Source organism: Lethenteron reissneri, chromosome 16, assembly GCF_015708825.2.
Source record: "Lethenteron reissneri isolate LAM-NWPU_2019-01 chromosome 16, ASM1570882v1, whole genome shotgun sequence".
Taxonomy (NCBI): domain Eukaryota; kingdom Metazoa; phylum Chordata; class Hyperoartia; order Petromyzontiformes; family Petromyzontidae; genus Lethenteron; species Lethenteron reissneri.
This window is the reverse complement of record NC_083794.1, coordinates 15,452,702-15,468,885: the sequence shown is the minus strand read 5'-3', so window position 1 is coordinate 15,468,885 and position 16,184 is coordinate 15,452,702.

Here is a 16,184-nt window from a genome sequence, read left to right as displayed (position 1 = left end):
GCGTCCCCCTCCCCTTCCCCCACTCCGATGCCCCTATCCACCCTCTCCCTTCGAGCTCCACCCCGCACTGCCGGGAGCCCGATGCCTTCTCTCTGTCACGGGAGAGTTTTGTTTGTGTACACACGTGTGTGTGTGTACGTATGTGGTTATGGGAGCGGTGGTATAGCGGTTAGCACGCTGCGCTACGAACCCGGCGGCCCGAGTTCGATTCCCGGCTCATGGCCAACATCAGTGACGATTATTTAAAACCGGTCCTGGGCGTTCCCATAGGTCGACTCAGCCTCAAATGAGTACCTGGAACGGTGCATAAAAACATCGCCATTAGGGAGACAAAGGCGGCCGGGCGTGGTGATGGCCCACCCACACCCTCGTGTACCGTGTCGGCTTTCATAGGTGCTCACTAAGAGCACTTTCCCCAACAGTCTGTTAAGGCTACACGGGGAGACTTTGTATCTTTTTTACGTGCACACGATTGTGTAAGCGCACGCACGCACGCATCTGTACACGTGTGTGTGTGCACGCACGTTGAGTGAGATGAACACAAGAGCCGGGTTTAGTCGGTTGCGATATTCCGAGTCAAGGTTCCAGTTGTTGTAGATCACGGTTTCTGAGCTGAGGCTCAAGGGCCTAACACGCCAAACGGTCAGCAACAACCAGTGCTATTGCAATAGACAAGAGTGGAGCAGTGTTAGGGAAGACGCAGAGAAAAGTGAGGTGACCTGCAGTGTGGGGGTTCGTTGAGTGAGAGTGTAAATGAGCGGGTTAGTGAGTGTTTTGGTGAGTGGGTTAGTGAGTGGTTGAGTGAGTGGGTGAGTGAATGGGTTAGTGAGTGGGTTAGTGAGTGGGTGAGTGGGTTAGTGAGTGCTTTGGTGAGTGGGTGAGTGAGTGGTGAGTGAGTGGGTTAGTGAGTGGGTGAGTGAGTGTTTTGGTGAGTGGGTGAATGAGTGGGTGAGTGAGTGGGTTAGTGAGTGGTTGAGTGTGCTGTGGTAACCTGCGGTGTGGTGGCTGGGCAAGTTGTGGATGAGACGAAAAGTTTTGGCTGTGATTGCTATGATGGGGTTTGTGAGGTCAGGGTTATGGTGAGTGATCGAGTGGTTGTCATTGCGTGGGTGGGTGAGACTTGAAGCGGGTGAGACTTGAAGCGAGTTCGTGGGCTATGGATTGGGGCTTGGGCTAGCGTGGCTGGGTTAGGGTTAGGGTTAGGGTGAGGGTGAGTGGGATTACCGCTGCGAGTCTTGGTTAGAGTTCCGGCTGTGACCGACGGGATTAGGGTTTAGACTTTGGGCTCCAGCGAGTGGGATTAGGAGTTTTATGGGTGAGAGAGCGATTGCTGAAGGGGATTGGGCAGTTTTCGTGAGGCCACGGTGCCGAGTCTTGCCAAGTGAGGGGGGAGGCGTCAGTCTCGGGTTCCGGCTCACGGAGGTCATGTCCACGTGCTCAGGTCGGGGCCCCGCGTGGCCACCTCTGAACGGCCCCTGCATGTGGAGGAATGCGGGAGTCACGTGACGGCCTCCTCTCGTGGCGAGGGTGCGCGTGTGTCGGGGGGGGAGCGGTGGCGCAGCGGTTAATGCACCGCGCTACGAACCCGGCGAACCGAGTTTGATTCCCGTTTACGATCAATAACAGCGGGGAACATCGCAACCGATCCTGGGTCTCCCCCGAGCGCGGACTCAGCCTTAAATGAGCGTCCGGTGCGATGTGCAGACGTCGCCACTGGGTAGACAAAGGAGGCCGGGCGTGGTGCTGGCCACCCACCCAACGTGTGCCGTGCCGGCCTTCATAGGTGCGGGCTGACAGCACTTGCCCCAACAGTCTGTTAAGGCTATAAGGGTGGTCTTTGTCTGTGTAGTGTGGAATGTAAACAAGGGGTGTGAGGGGCGATGCCGACTGACGCACACGGGGGGGGGGGGGGGGGGTCAAGTATCTGCGCGCGTGGTCCCAGGGCAGGCAGAGTCGCGGCCCACGTCAGTGGAGTCGACAGCTGCCCGGCGCAGCTGTCTCTGGCACGCCTCGTGCTATGGGTGTTGTACTGTGTGGGTGCTATGGGTGTTGTACTGTGTGGGTGCTATGGGTGTTGTGCTGTGTGGGTGCTATGGGTGTTGTACTGTGTGGGTGCTATGGGTGTTGTACTGTGTGGGTGCTATGGGTGTTGTACTGTGTGGGTGCTATGGGTGTTGTGCTGTGTGGGTGCTATGGGTGTTGTACTGTGTGGGTGCTATGGGTGTTGTACTGTGTGGGTGCTATGGGTGTTGTGCTGTGTGGGTGCTATGGGTGTTGTACTGTGTGGGTGCTATGGGTGTTGTACTGTGTGGGTGCTATAGGTGTTGTGCTGTGTGGGTGCTATGGGTGTTGTACTGTGTGGGTGCTATGGGTGTTGTACTGTGTGGGTGCTATGGGTGTTGTGCTGTGTGGGTGCTATGGGTGTTGTGCTGTGTGGGTGCATAGCGCCCGCATCTAACAGAGAAGGTCCTGTCACTGTGTAACCCTCCTGGCAGTTCACCGGCGTTGGTTCGAGCCCGACTGCCGATGAGTTGCACTCGCGCTGCTTGTGTGCCACTGCGAACTGCATTGTTCCCGGTTTGCTCTCTTAATGCGAAGCTGCTGATTCGGGTCCCACTCGCTCCATTGTGACACTAATCACTGCCAGTAACGCGAGAGAAGAGATAAGCGGCTGGGACTGCATTCACCAACACGCCCCGATAATCATTAATGGGACAATCACGCGGACAATACGACTCCTGCCCGCATGCGTCTCCTCGTGAAACAAGGGCATCTTTACACGACCCATAAAGCAGGCGACGTCTGGCGGGATGGGGAGGGAGGGGGGGGGCAGTTACGCCAGGAGGAGGAGGCGACTTTGTGTGTCCGCTTATCTGCTTTGGAAGTTCCCTCCCGTGGCGGTGTCGCAGCGCCACGAATGGGTTGAGAATGTCACGGGGACGTGTTTCAAACACATCTGGTGAGTGTGGAAGGGCAGCCCATATTGCTCGTTCCAACAAACTCTGCTCAGTGGAGGACCCTCGAGCGAGCAGTTGCAGGGTTCCACCTTTGCTGTTCAGTCCCGGGCTTTACCCGCAGGGCAATTAATTCATTATTTCGCGAGACTAATTACTCGTCGTGATTTTTTCGCGATTAATTATTGTCAAGAGCCCCTCCCTCCCATCCACGGGAGAGCTGAACATCTGTGAAAAAGAGCTTTATAGCTCATCGGATTCCTCCAGGAAAAATATATCTTCTGATTCTGATCGCAGGGCCCACCTCTCTGTCTCGCGCGTGGAATGCGGGTTTCCCGCGGAAGAGCAACGAGGAATAACAATGGAGGCATGAGCCCGGATTCAGGGCGGCGCCTTTGAATTCAGGATGAAGGAGAGTGTGGAGGGGGGGGCGTTGGGAAATGGGTTGGGGGGGTGCGGGAGCCGGGAGGGGTTAAGTGCGTTTGTTGTCGAGGATTTAAGATTCGCGCCCTGCAGGCCCCGGTGTTGCCTCTCCAGCCGACGCCACCGAGATGGGTGCCCCTTACACTGGACCACCCCGATAATCACTCTACCTCAGAACCAATAGGCGACGTTTCGGGCAACGGCCCTTCGTGTGCTTTGAAGAGGGGCGTTGACGAACGCGCGGAGTGTTCTCGCGGAAGATGGCTCCGAGATCTGCGAGGGGCGCGAGGCGAGGCCGCTTCGTGGACCTCACGAAGCGGCCACGGACCCCCCTTCCCTGCGCCATCGCTAGCGGCGGAGGTGTGGGGAGAAGGGGGGGTCTCCCTCCCCCACTGATCCCTCCCACCGGACCAAGGGGGTCTATTAAACGCCGGGGGGTTGGCGGGGAAGCGTAAGCTCAAGCGAGACTTACTCCGCTGACGAAATACCCAATGTCGAAACCGGCCCGTGGTTTCAAGTGAGGCTTTCCTGAATACAGACGCGTAATGATTATAATGATTTGTTTTGATGTAAAAACTTTCATCTGCAAGCGACGATTAAGCCCGGCATGCGATTACGCAGTGGTGAGTCACGTGAGCACCGAGGGCTGTCAGATGTTTAGAGACAAGGACCGGTTTCGACATTTGATGTCTCATCAGCAGTCAGACTCGCTTGAACCAACCAATGCTGGTGAGCTGCCAGATGTTGAGAGGCGCGAGTCCGAGTTGCACACAAACCTGCATGATTCACAGAACAGAACGATCACTCGCGTCGTTGTGGAGAATATCAGTAACGCACGAACTAAGCAGACAGTTGATTAAAGGCTACACGCGGGAGTGGATCATTGTCTCTCCGTGTTTCTTTACCCGGGGGGGATAGAGAGGGGGGAGAGGGGGGGGGCGCCGTGGGCGGCGCCCCGGGTCCCGCATCGATCACCGCTCCCGCTGTGCGCCGTGACGCCGGCTTCCTTTTTACCAAACACTTTGGGTTGCTGCGCGCAGGCCCAAAAGGCGTTACCGTTCAGCGGCCATCAACAAACAGCACTCTCGTATTTTTAATATGTACGAGTGTAACGCGTTTCTTGAATGGAGTGAGGTGATTGTTGTTGTTGTTGTTGCGAGTGCCTGGGGGATAACAGACGTTGCCCATGATGAAGATGGGAGGAGGGAAGTCCAAAGCGGAGCAGTGCGAGGCAAGAAACAGAGCGAGGAATGGTTGTGACCTGCAGTGTAGTGAGTGAGTGGGCGAGTGAGTTTGTGAGTGGATACGTGAGTGAGTTTGTGAGTGAACGAAGTGAATCAGTGGGTGAGTGCGTGGGCGAGTGTGTGAGTACGTGAGTGAGTTAGTGAGTGAGTGCATTGTGGTGACCTGCAGTGTGGTGGTGGTGGTGGTTGAACGCAGCGTGGTGGTGGATGAGCCGACACGGGTGCAGGAGTTACCGAGGGGAGTTCCTCCAGGGTGCGTGGCGTGCAGGGCTAAGCGCCCCGCAACGTGAACAGCAGGGCCCGCTCACAAACTCACGACCAGTCCACTCTGGATTTTACTGGCGAATTAATTAACCAATAAATACACTTGTTAAGAAATAATGAATACAGACTTCTCCCAAATTTCAGCAACAAACTATTCAAAGTGATTTCCTGTTGAAGCCCTGAGCCAGTAGTGAGATTCCACATTCCTACGGCCGGGGCGAGTACATCCATATGACAACCAGGACTGTGGCAACAGCAGAATCAGAATCATTAGTAGCAACGTCAGCACGATCGGCTCATAAGCAACACAGTTTAGGCGTGTAGGCATGTGATAAACGCTTAATAGGCTCCCGGCACGAGGAACGAAACGTCAGACATCACTTCGAGAAACACGTGGCACGATCCAAAAGCGACTTCCTAACCCGCGCACCACCGTCTCACCGCAGCCGTGCGATAGTGGCTCGCTGCATCCCCAAACTCATCGTGGGGGGGGGGGTGCTGCCACAGGGAGATGTTCGGCCACGAGTTCCACTGGCGACGATGACAGTTTGACTCGGCTGGGGGGAGAACATCGGAGACAGCCCAGGGGGTGACACAGCTCTGCACAGATGAATTCAACAATTCGCTGCTGTGCTGCCATCTCCTGGCCCCCTCGCTGACCGAGCCTACGAGACGAAGAGGCCAATCCCAGGCTGCCTCCCATCCACGGACGAGTCAGACTCAGCCCTGCTTGGTGATCGGGCAAGCCCGAGCATCGACGTGGCAGTAATTGCCATGTCGGGACCGCGCGGACGCGGGGTCATCCATCTCACTGCCGTGTCCCGCGTCCGTCAGCGCTCGCCCCGGGGGGCGGGGGCAGGGAGGGATAGGGGGAGGGCGGGTGGGGGGGCTCTCATCCATCAACGCCATGAGACCCTGCGTCACATACAGCAGTAACAGCAGGATCAGTTGTCGTAGGAGAAGCAATGTTAATAATGCCAGTCAGTTACAGAGGGGAGCCTCACTGAGTCTGAAGAGCCAGCGTAGGAGAGTCGTCCAAAGTACCCTCTGGACCAGAAGGGCTCTCAAATGATATTTCCGTGAGACGTGGTGGTGGTCCGGAAACACGGGGTCATGTTTCGCGAAAATTGTGGAACAAAAACTGAAAAGTGTGCAAAGAAGCATGGGGAGGGAGACACGCGCCTCGCATGCCACCGAGAGACGGGAAGAGGAACGCGTGGATGAGAGAACCTACAGCGGTTAATGAGTTCAATCAGACTGCCAAGAAGCGCAAATTGGCTTTGGCTGGACGCGTCACGGCTAGAAGGGTCGATGGACGGTGGTCAGTGTGCAGTTCATGGGTGGACTGAAACATCGGTAGGTTCGTGAGAGGTGGCGACGGCTTGGGGGAGGACATCATCCAGCAGTGGATCGACCATGGCTGATGATGAATGCTTTCACGAGCGCTCCAGTGAAGTCAGTGCGGTGAGCACAGGATTGATGTCGCACATGGAGTCACCTCCACTGCCCTCCCTCCGATGCGGTTTAGCGGGGGGGAGGGGGGGGGGGCTTTGGGGGAGGTAACGTGAAGGTCGGAGGTCATCCCAGAGGAATGCGACCGAGCGGCAACTTGAAAGGGGCAGGGATTCCCAAACACAACACGCACACAATCAGACAAAGATCCCCCGAATAGCCTCAACAGACTGTTTGAGGCAAGTGATGTTTATGAGCACCTCTGAATTCCGGAACGGGCGCACACGGGAGTTGACTATCACCACGCCCGGCCGCTTTTGTCTCCCTTAATGCTGTTGTTTTTTTGCACCCACATCAGGTATGTATTTAAGGCGGAGTCGACCTAGAGAAGATTGGGGGCCGGAATCAGATATTCGCCACTGATGTTGGCCGTGAGCGGGAATTGCAGGTTGGTAAACCTGAAGGTTTTGCCTCTGCATGGAATCGACTGTCTGAACTCGCAACCTGGACGCCGGGTTCAACACAATAGGTACCAGTGCGTTGACAAGTCAATAGTGGTTGCCCTATGAACAGACGCACCCCCGTCATAGGAATGTGAAATTTCCACCACCGATTCTGCAGGGTTATAACAGACGATGAGCACCGACCGCCTCGTTGCTCATGAGCGATTTAGTCGCTTCACCGCTGCGCCACCGCTTGGCTATTAAAGACAACAGCAGCGATAGCAGCAACAGCTGAAACAGCAGCAACAGCAGAAATAGCAGCAGCAGCGATAGCAGCAGTAGCTGGAGGGCCGAAACCCCCCCTACCACTGTGTGTCTGTAATGACCCACCACAGTCTAAGCACCACGCAGTTCACGAGCATTGGCCCAGGCAAGCCTGACTGCTGATGAGACACTGCATGTCAAACCCGATCCAGAGTTTTGCTTGCGACGAACCAACGCTGCGGACATGAGCGCACTCCCAGAAGCAAGGCGGTGTGGCTGATGGGATGAGAAGACAAACCACGCGTACTTATATTGATGTCGCCTGCTAAGTTATTTTATTTCCGGGACGAGGCAGAGGAGACAGGGTGGGGGGAGGTGTATTAATTAATAGTCATAGCTCGTTAAACCCTTCCAATACCCCCCAATATCACCACCCCTCGCCCCCTCTCCCCACCCACCACCTCCCTACCCCCAAACCCGGGGTCTGTCCCACGCCTCCGCGGCAGGGTTTTTGCCAGGCAGGGACGGCGGGGTCAGAGGTCAAACGGCGCAACCAGCCCCTTCACCCCCCTCGACCGCACTCCCCGCGATCTTGCGTAGAGCACACGAGTGTGTGCGTGCGTGCGGGAGGTTGTTCTCCGTGTGTGTACACGTGTGTAATCACCGGCACTGGGGAGACAAAGGCGGCTGGACGTGGTTCTTGTAACGCTGTCCACTAGCTCACCCTGCTGGCCTTTATAAGTGATCGCTAACAGGACTTTCCTCAACAGTCTGTGAAGGCTATACGGGTATATATGGCGTTGTCTTGTGTGTGCACTGTTGTGTCTGTGTGTGCAGGATGCATGAGCATGCGTGCTCATGTGTGTACGGAGAGTCACATAAGTGCGTGCTACTGTCTGCTCTGATGAGTGTTTCAATAATACTTGGCTGTTAACGAATAAAACATCTGAAGAGAAGCATGGAGAGACACGTTCTTTGAGTTGCATCGAGAGACAGAGATTCGAGAACGCACGCAGGTGAATCGCATCATCCAAACTGCGAAGCGAGGTGAGTGCGGTTAGGGCAGGAGGCGTCACGGACAGGAGGGACGATGATCAAGGATGATGACGGAGCGGCAGCCAAGGCAGGGAACGCGTCCGAGAGGACGTCCCACCGAGGAGGAGACGGAGCGATGATGAAATAAAATCGTGGTGCGTCGAGCAGGCGCTGAGCGGATCATTACATCGCAGGGCCGCGTGAGAACTTGGGGACAGCTCGGGGGAGGACTTCATCCAGCAGTGGACTGACCATGGCCGATGGAGATGATGGCCACAGGACATATGCCCGACCCTACCTGCGTGATCACTTGACCACACAGGCAGGGTTTACATCCCTTCGCGTCCGCGTGTATCACACGTGCGTTGCTCGTACCTGTGTCACGCACAATGTTGTTGTGGGTCGCTTGCTCGATTTCCACTGCTCCGAGTGATCGTTGTTCAGAGGCGGTGCGTGAAAATGTCCCCGCTCTTGTTCCATGCAGCTCCTGTAAACCCTTCGCACGCACGGCGCCGGCTAGCGCCGTTGCTGCTGCTTTGGCTGGGTCGCTATTGGGAAGTAGCGTTTTGACTCAATGGGCCTCACCTGAAATGAACGGAGAGACTGTGACCGTGCAATTCCCGCGGGCACAGGCGCGTTTGCACACCACGTGTGCACGTCTTTAAAATCTGCTCCCATCGTTTCTTTACGTCGCATGCTCTTACAAACATCTCGATAAATTCACGAAGCGTGCTACACTCTGACCCATTTAAACTGTAATCATGTACGTGCTGTGAAGAAACGTCGCCTATTACATGTTTCATTAAGGCCACTCAGGCGCTGTTGTTAACGAGCCGTGCCTGTGCTATCACTGCTAATGCAGTATCACCAAATCTGTTGCACAGCAGTAATCGTGCTGCTTGCTGCTGGCCGCCTGGCGTGATGGGCGCAACAACGGCGATCTCAACCAAAATAACCCCCCGCCCCGCCCCTCGCCCCCGGGCCCTGGTGCCATCGCGCCGCACGGAGGACGTCGCATTCGCTTTGATTAACCGTGGGGCAAGCTGACCCCTGGGTGCCCCTGTGACCCGCGCGCTGACCCCTCCGCCAGGCACCCAGTGTCCGCACATCCGTCTGTCAGCTCGGCCCATTGTGAAGGGACGCGGGGGGAGGGGGCGGGGGATATCAGCACGGATCCGGGGGTGGCATCCATTCAGAGGCAGAGCGTGCAGTCCTGTCCTGTCTACCCCGGAGTGCCTGTGAGTGAGTGTGAGTGAGTGAGTGTGAGTGAGTGAGTGTGAGTGCGTGTGAGTGTGTGAGTGAGTGCGTGTGAGTGAGTGTGAGTGAGTGTGAGTGAGTGTGAGTGCGTGTGAGTGAGTGAGTGTGAGTGAGTGTGAGTGCGTGTGAGTGTGTGAGTGAGTGCGTGTGAGTGAGTGTGTGTGAGTGAGTGTGAGTGAGTGTGAGTGTGTGTGAGTGTCTGAGTGTGTGTGAGTGAGTGTGAGTGAGTGCGTGTGAGTGAGTGAGTGAGTGTGAGTGTCTGAGTGAGTGCGTGTGAGTGAGTGTGAGTGAGTGTGAGTGCGTGTGAGTTAGTGCGTGTGAGTGTGTGTGAGTGTGTGAGTGTCTGAGTGAGTGAGAGTGTGAGTGAGTGCGTGTGAGTGTGTGAGTGTGTGAGTGTCTGAGTGAGTGTGAGTGCGTGTGAGTGTGTGAGTGAGTGCGTGTGTGTGTGTGTGAGTGTGTGAGTGTCTGAGTGAGTGTGAGTGTGTGTGAGTGAGTGCGTGTGAGTGCGTGTATGTATGTGTGAGTGTGAATGCGTGTGAGTGAGTGCGTGTGAGTGAGTGTGAGTATGTATGTGTGAGTGAGTGTGAATGCGTGTGAGTGAGTGTGTGTGAGTGTGTGAGTGAGTGTGAATGCGTGTGAGTGCGTGTGAGTGAGTGTGAGTGAGTGTGAAAAGCGTAGCGGTTAGTGCGCTGCCCTACGAACCTGGCAACCCGGGTTCGATTCCGCTCACGACCAACACCAGTGAGAATTATTCGAACCGGTCCAGGGCCTCCCCTAGGTCGATTCAGCCTCAAATGAGTACCTGGTGCGGTATGTAAACATCGCCACTGGGGAGACAAATGCGGCCGGGCGTGGTGCTGGCTATCCACCCCTTCGTGTGCCGTGCCGACCTTCATAGGTGCTCGCTAGCAGCACCTACCCGAACACGTGTTCATCTCAAACCATAGCGCATTGATCTTGTGACCTGCCAACAGCGAACCTTCAACACCTCACGTGATAGCCTCTAAGTGCACCGAGCTTCGCACAAGTGCTGTGGTGACGTTACCGCCACTTAGTGGCAAATGGCGGTTGTTGTAGGCTATTTTGTCCACGTGTGAAAATATGTGTGTGTAAAGGTGTGTGTGAAGGTGTGTGTGTAAAGGTGTGTGTGTAAAGGTGTGTGTGTGTGAAGGTGTGTGTGTAAAGGTGTGTGTATGTGAAGGTGTGTATGTGAAGGTGTGTGTGTAAAGGTGTGTGTGAAGGTGTGTGTGTGTAAAGGTGTGTGTGTAAAGGTGTGTGTGAAGGTGTGTGTGTGAAGGTGTGTGTGTGTAAAGGTGTGTGTGTGTAAAGGTGTGTGTAAAGGTGTGTGTGTAAAGGTGTGTGTGAAGGTGTGTGTGTAAAGGTGTGTGTGTGTAAAGGTGTGTGTGTGTGAAGGTGTGATTGTAAAGGTGTGTGTATGTGAAGGTGTGTGTGTGAAGGTGTGTGTGTAAAGGTGTGTGTGTGTAAAGGTGTGTGTGAAGGTGTGTGTGTAAAGGTGTTTGTGTGTAATGTGTATGCGCACGAGTGTGTGCGTGCGCTAACACTGTCGCAGGAACAAAGGTCGCGTGAAACGGTGTCATAGGTGAGAGGGTGCTCGCTCTATGAGAGTGAGTGTGAGTGCGTGTGAGTGTGTGAGTGTGTGTGTGAGTGTGTGAGTGAGAGTGAGTAAGTGAGTGTGAGAGTGAGTGTGAGTGTGTGTGAGTATGTGAGTGAGTGTGAGTGTGAGAGTGTGAGTGAGTGTGAGTGGTTGTGAGTGTGTGAGTGTGTGAGTGAGTGTGAGTGAGTGAGTGTGAGTGTGTGAGTGAGTGAGTGTGAGTGTGTGAGTGAGTGTGAGTGGGTGTGAGAGTGAGTGTGTGAGTGAATGAGTGTGAGAGTGAGTGTGTGAGTGAGTGAGTGTGAGTGAGTGTGAGAGTGAGTGTGTGTGAGTGTGTGAGTGAGTGTGAGTGAGTGTGTGAGTGAGTGCGTGTGAGTGTGAGTGAGTGTGAGTGGTTGTGAGTGTGGAGAGTGTGTGAGTGAGAGTGAGTGAGTGTGTGAGTGAGTGTGAGTGGGTGTGAGAGTGTGTGAGTGAATGAGTGTGAGAGTGAGTGTGTGAGTGTGAGAGTGAGTGTGTGTGAGTGTGTGAGTGAGTGTGAGTTAGTGTGTGAGTGAGTGTGTGAGTGAGTGTGTGTGTGAGTGAGTGAGTGTGAGTGTGTGAGTGAGTGTGAGTGTGTGAGTGAGTGTGTGTGAGAGTGAGTGTGTGAGTGAATGAGTGTGAGAGTAAGTGTGTGAGTGAGTGTGAGTGAGTGTGAGTGTGTGTGAGTGAGTGAGTGTGAGTGAGTGTGAGAGTGAGTGTGTATTCTATTCCCGCTCAGGACTAACACCAGTGACGGTTATCTGAACCGGTCCTGGGCCTCCTCTAGGTCCACTCAGCCGCAAAACGAGCTGCAGACGAGTACCTGGTGCGCCGTGTCTCAGCATCGCCACTTGGGAGACAAATGCGGCCTGGCGTGATGCTGGCCACCCACCCCTGCCTCGTGTGCCGTGCCTCGCGGCCTTCATCTGTGCTCGCTAAGAACACGTCCCCCCCAAGCGGTCGATGCAGCCGATATGGGGCTGTGGCCCAGGGAGGGGCAGGGGGACCAGGGGACCAGGGGACCTCGATCCACATGAGACACTCGCGGACCCAGTCTGGACTGTGCTTGTAGTAGAATAGATGTAAATAAAACAAAGAATAATAGTTTTGTTTTCATTACCGGTAACCGGATGGAAAAAACCGGTACCCAGTTTGCCACGCCTTTCGAGATGCCAAGCAATACACATCACGTGTTCACCTTCAAACCGAGGAGCGAGGACAAACGCATCACGATGTCACTGATGACGCCGTGCGGCTTGTACGTTGGAACGTGCCAATCGTTACTCAAACTCGACTGGAAACGGTTACCACGTTTTGACTTTCGGAACCGGTAATCGATTTTGAACACGGTTACCGGTTTAACTGGCTGTCGTTTCACAACCACAGGCGTGGACTTGGAACCCCACCACGTGACGACGGGGTCTGCAGACAACCCACGCAGGACCCCCCCCCATACCCCCCGCCCCCCAGAGCCCTCTCCCTCCCCCCTGGCCCCCCTCCACACAACTCACCCCCCCCTCTACCCCCCGCGACCCCCTCCCCCCAGCCCCCTCTTCCTCCCCCACCACCCTCCTGAGCGACAGAGCCAAGAATCCGACGCATCGATTACTCGATTCACGCGCGCCGGTTTAACAATATCGATCCGCGGCCGGTCCGTACAATCGGTTGTGCACAACTTGGGTTGCACGTGTGTTCACCCGGGTGTGTACGCGTGTGTTCACCCGGGTGTGTGTGTTCACCCAGGTGTGTGTGTGTGTTCACCCAGGTGTGTGTGTGTTCACCCGGGTGTGTGTGTGTTCACCCAGGTGTGTGTGTTCACCCAGGTGTGTGAGTGTGTTCACCCAGGTGTGTGTGTTCACCCAGGTGTGTGTGTGTGTTCACCCAGGTGTGTGTGTGTTCACTCAGGTGTGTGTGTGTGTTCACCCAGGTGTGTGTGTGTGTTCACCCGGGTGTGTGTGTGTGTTCACCCGGGTGTGTACGCGTGTGTTCACCCGGATGTGTGTGTTCACTCAGGTGTGTGTGTGTGTTCACTCAGGTGTGTGTGTGTTCACCCAGGTGTGTGCGTGTGTTCACCCAGGTGTGTTCACCCAGGTGTGTCCCCCCAGGTGTGTGCACGTGGGCTGTCGGCCGGTCCCGCAGTGGGAACGTCAGAGGGGGGGGGGGGGGGTTGGAGGTGATACCGAGGGGGTCTCTCTCGCAAGACCTTTGCGTGCGGGGGTCTGCAAGGCCCCCCCCCCCACGCCTCCTCATCCCCTCGCTTTGTCCCCGTCTCACGCGAGCTGCACCAGGGCTGACATCATTTCCTGCGGTTGTCGTAGCAACGATCTTTTACTCCGAGGAGCCAGGGCGGGGTTTGGTGCGGGGACGGGGGGTTACCACGCGTGTCTGTGTGTGTCTGTGTGTGTCTTTGTATGTCTGTGTGTGTCTGTGTGTGTCTGTGTGTGTCTTTGTATGTCTGTGTGTGTCTGTGTGTCTGTGTGTGTCTGTGTGTGTCTGTGTGTCTGTGTGTGTCTCTGTATTTCTGTGTGTGTCTGTGTATGTCTGTGTGTGTCTGTGTATGTCTCTGTATGTCTGTGTGTCTGTGTGTGTCTCTGTGTGTCTCTGTGTGTCTGTGTGTGTGTTGGTAGCAGTAGCACATCGATTAGTCCGTCGCGCTACTAATTGTTTATAGTGTTGGTACCGGTCTAGGGCATCCCCTAGGTCGACTCAGCCTCGAATGAGTACCTGGTGGGGTGTGTAAACATCGCCAGTGGTGAGACAAATGCGGCCGGGCGTGGTGCTGGCCACCCACCCCTCGTGTGCCGTTCCGGCCTTCATTAGGTGCTCGCTAACAGCACTTGCCCCAACAGTCTGTTAAGGCTTTGTGTACGTATATGTCTCGGTGCATATGTGTGCGTGTGTGTTCATGCTCGGCGTGCAGTCTCACGCTCAACCATCTCACGCTCGTCTTCAGTGTCTCATCAGCAGAGCCAGCCTCGCTTGAGCCAACCGTGGCGATGTCGCGAGGCACGGCCCCTCCCTCTCTGCGAGACGCGCGCCTCCTCGAGGTGAAGGGGGAAGTGACCCAAGCACGAACCCGCATCTCGACACCTGGATCCACGCTCACTCCCCGTGCCCCCCCCCCCCGAGCCAGGCGATCAAAGGGCTCTCCCCCACCCCCGCCTCTCTGCCCCTCCTCCCCGTCCCCTCCCCCCGTGTGCCCCGTGGCCCAGGATTTGGTGTGCGGGAGCCGCCGCCGCCTTTAATGCGGGGGGTGACACGGGGCCCGCGGGTAGCGCGGATTACACGGAGCGGGGCGGGCCACGCGGCCGCCCCTCTCCCGATAGCGAACGCAGTCAACATGCAGACGATCCTCCTCCTCCTCCTAGTCGTCCCCTCCCACTCGTCCCCTCCCGCTCGTCCTACTCGTCCCCGTCTATCCTGCACCACAACTACCCTCAGCTCGCTCGCTCACTCACCCACTCACCCACCCACTCGCCTCCACCGCTTGCTGCCCGCTCGTGCAGGGGCGCCTGGGGAGGCCGCCACTAAGGGGGTCGGGCCCCCACCGAGCCAGGGTCCCCCTGGGTCACAATGACCCCGCTCCTCATCACTGGGGGGCGGGGGGGGGGGCTCAGGAGCACTCGCGGCCTCAGGCGAGCGAGCGCATTGCGCTGATGCGAGGAGAGGCGAGGAGACGGAAAGGTGAATGAAAGGAGGTTTCATTTGGCCGCTCAGTCGCTCACTCGCACGCGGCTGGCCGCTGTGAAAATACCGAGTCGAGGTTGTTTTTGTAAAGTTCATTGTAAAACAATTGGCGCGCCTGGCGTGTGCGTGCACTTGGCGTGTATGTGTATGGAGAGCCGTGGTGCAGTGGTTAGCGCACCGCGCTACGAACCCGCCAATTCGAGTACGATTCTCGCTTGTGGCAAACCCCGGTGACCAATATCTAAACCAGTGCTGGGCCTCCTGTAAGTCGACTCAGCCTCAAATGAACACCTGGCGCAGTGCATACATATCAGCACTGGAGAGACAAAGGTGGCCGGACGTGGAGCTGGCCACCCACCTCCTCGTGTGCCGCACCGGCTTTCATAGGTACTGCTCGCAAACAGCACTTGCCCCAACAGCCTGTGAAGGCTATACACGTACGCTGTATCTTCGGCTGTGTGCAGGTGTGCGCGCGTGCGTTTGTTTTTGGGTGCGCATGGCCGTGCATGTGAGCGCGATTAGAGTTGTCCGTGTGTAGGGTTGTAGTTGTGTGTGTTCTTGAAACGTGTGTGTATGTGCACGTTTGTCCGCTGATGTGTGTGTGGGTGTATGTACGGTGTGAGTGTGGGGAGCGGTAGCGCAGTGGTTAGCGCGCTCCCGCTACGCACCCGGCGACCCGAGGCGTTCACGACCAACATTGGTGGCGGAAATGTTTGAACCTCGTCCGGTGTGTACACGTCGGAATCAGGGAGACACGGACAGCCGGCGGTGGCGATGACCACAATGAGCACTCGTGCGTCGTGCTGCCCTTCTAGATGCTCGCTAACAACACTTGCCCCCAACGGCGCGCGTTGCCTGTACGGGTGATCTTTGTCTGTGTGCGTCTCGTCGGCGGGAGCTCGGAGCGCGCACGGGGCGCGCTGCCAGCGCTGCGGATGTGACTCAAGACGGGGCGCAGCATCAGCGCGACTGCGCTAAGACTCACAGAGTACAAGAAACATATCCGCCGTGTAGCCTTGACAGAATGTTGGGACAAGTGCGGTTAGCGAGTAGCACCTATGAAGGCCGGGACGTCGCAGCACAAAGGGATGGGTGGCCAGCACCATGCCCGGCCGCCTTTGTTTCCACTCACACGTGCTCGCTCCCCCCATCACGAGCGCGATTCCCACGCCAGAGGCACCCACCTCGCTCCTTCTCCCCCCTCTATTGGACAACACTCCACATTCATTCCAACAGACATCATCATCATCGTGATCGTCATCAGCAGCCATGGTCAAACCACTGTTGGATGGAGGCCTCCCTTCCCAAGCCACCAATACCTCTCACGTTCCCCTCACCCAGAACGTGCTGCGCATGAACTGATCTCATCGCTCCATCTCCTCTGCAGAGGTCCTCTCGGACGCGTTCAGTGGCGATCTCAGAATTCGCCCACGATGTTCAGCGTCAGAGCGAGCGATTTCCAAGCGGCGGGTGCGAGTTCAAATCATCTTTGGGGGGGGGGGGGTGACTCAGCCCATCGTCGTTTCACATG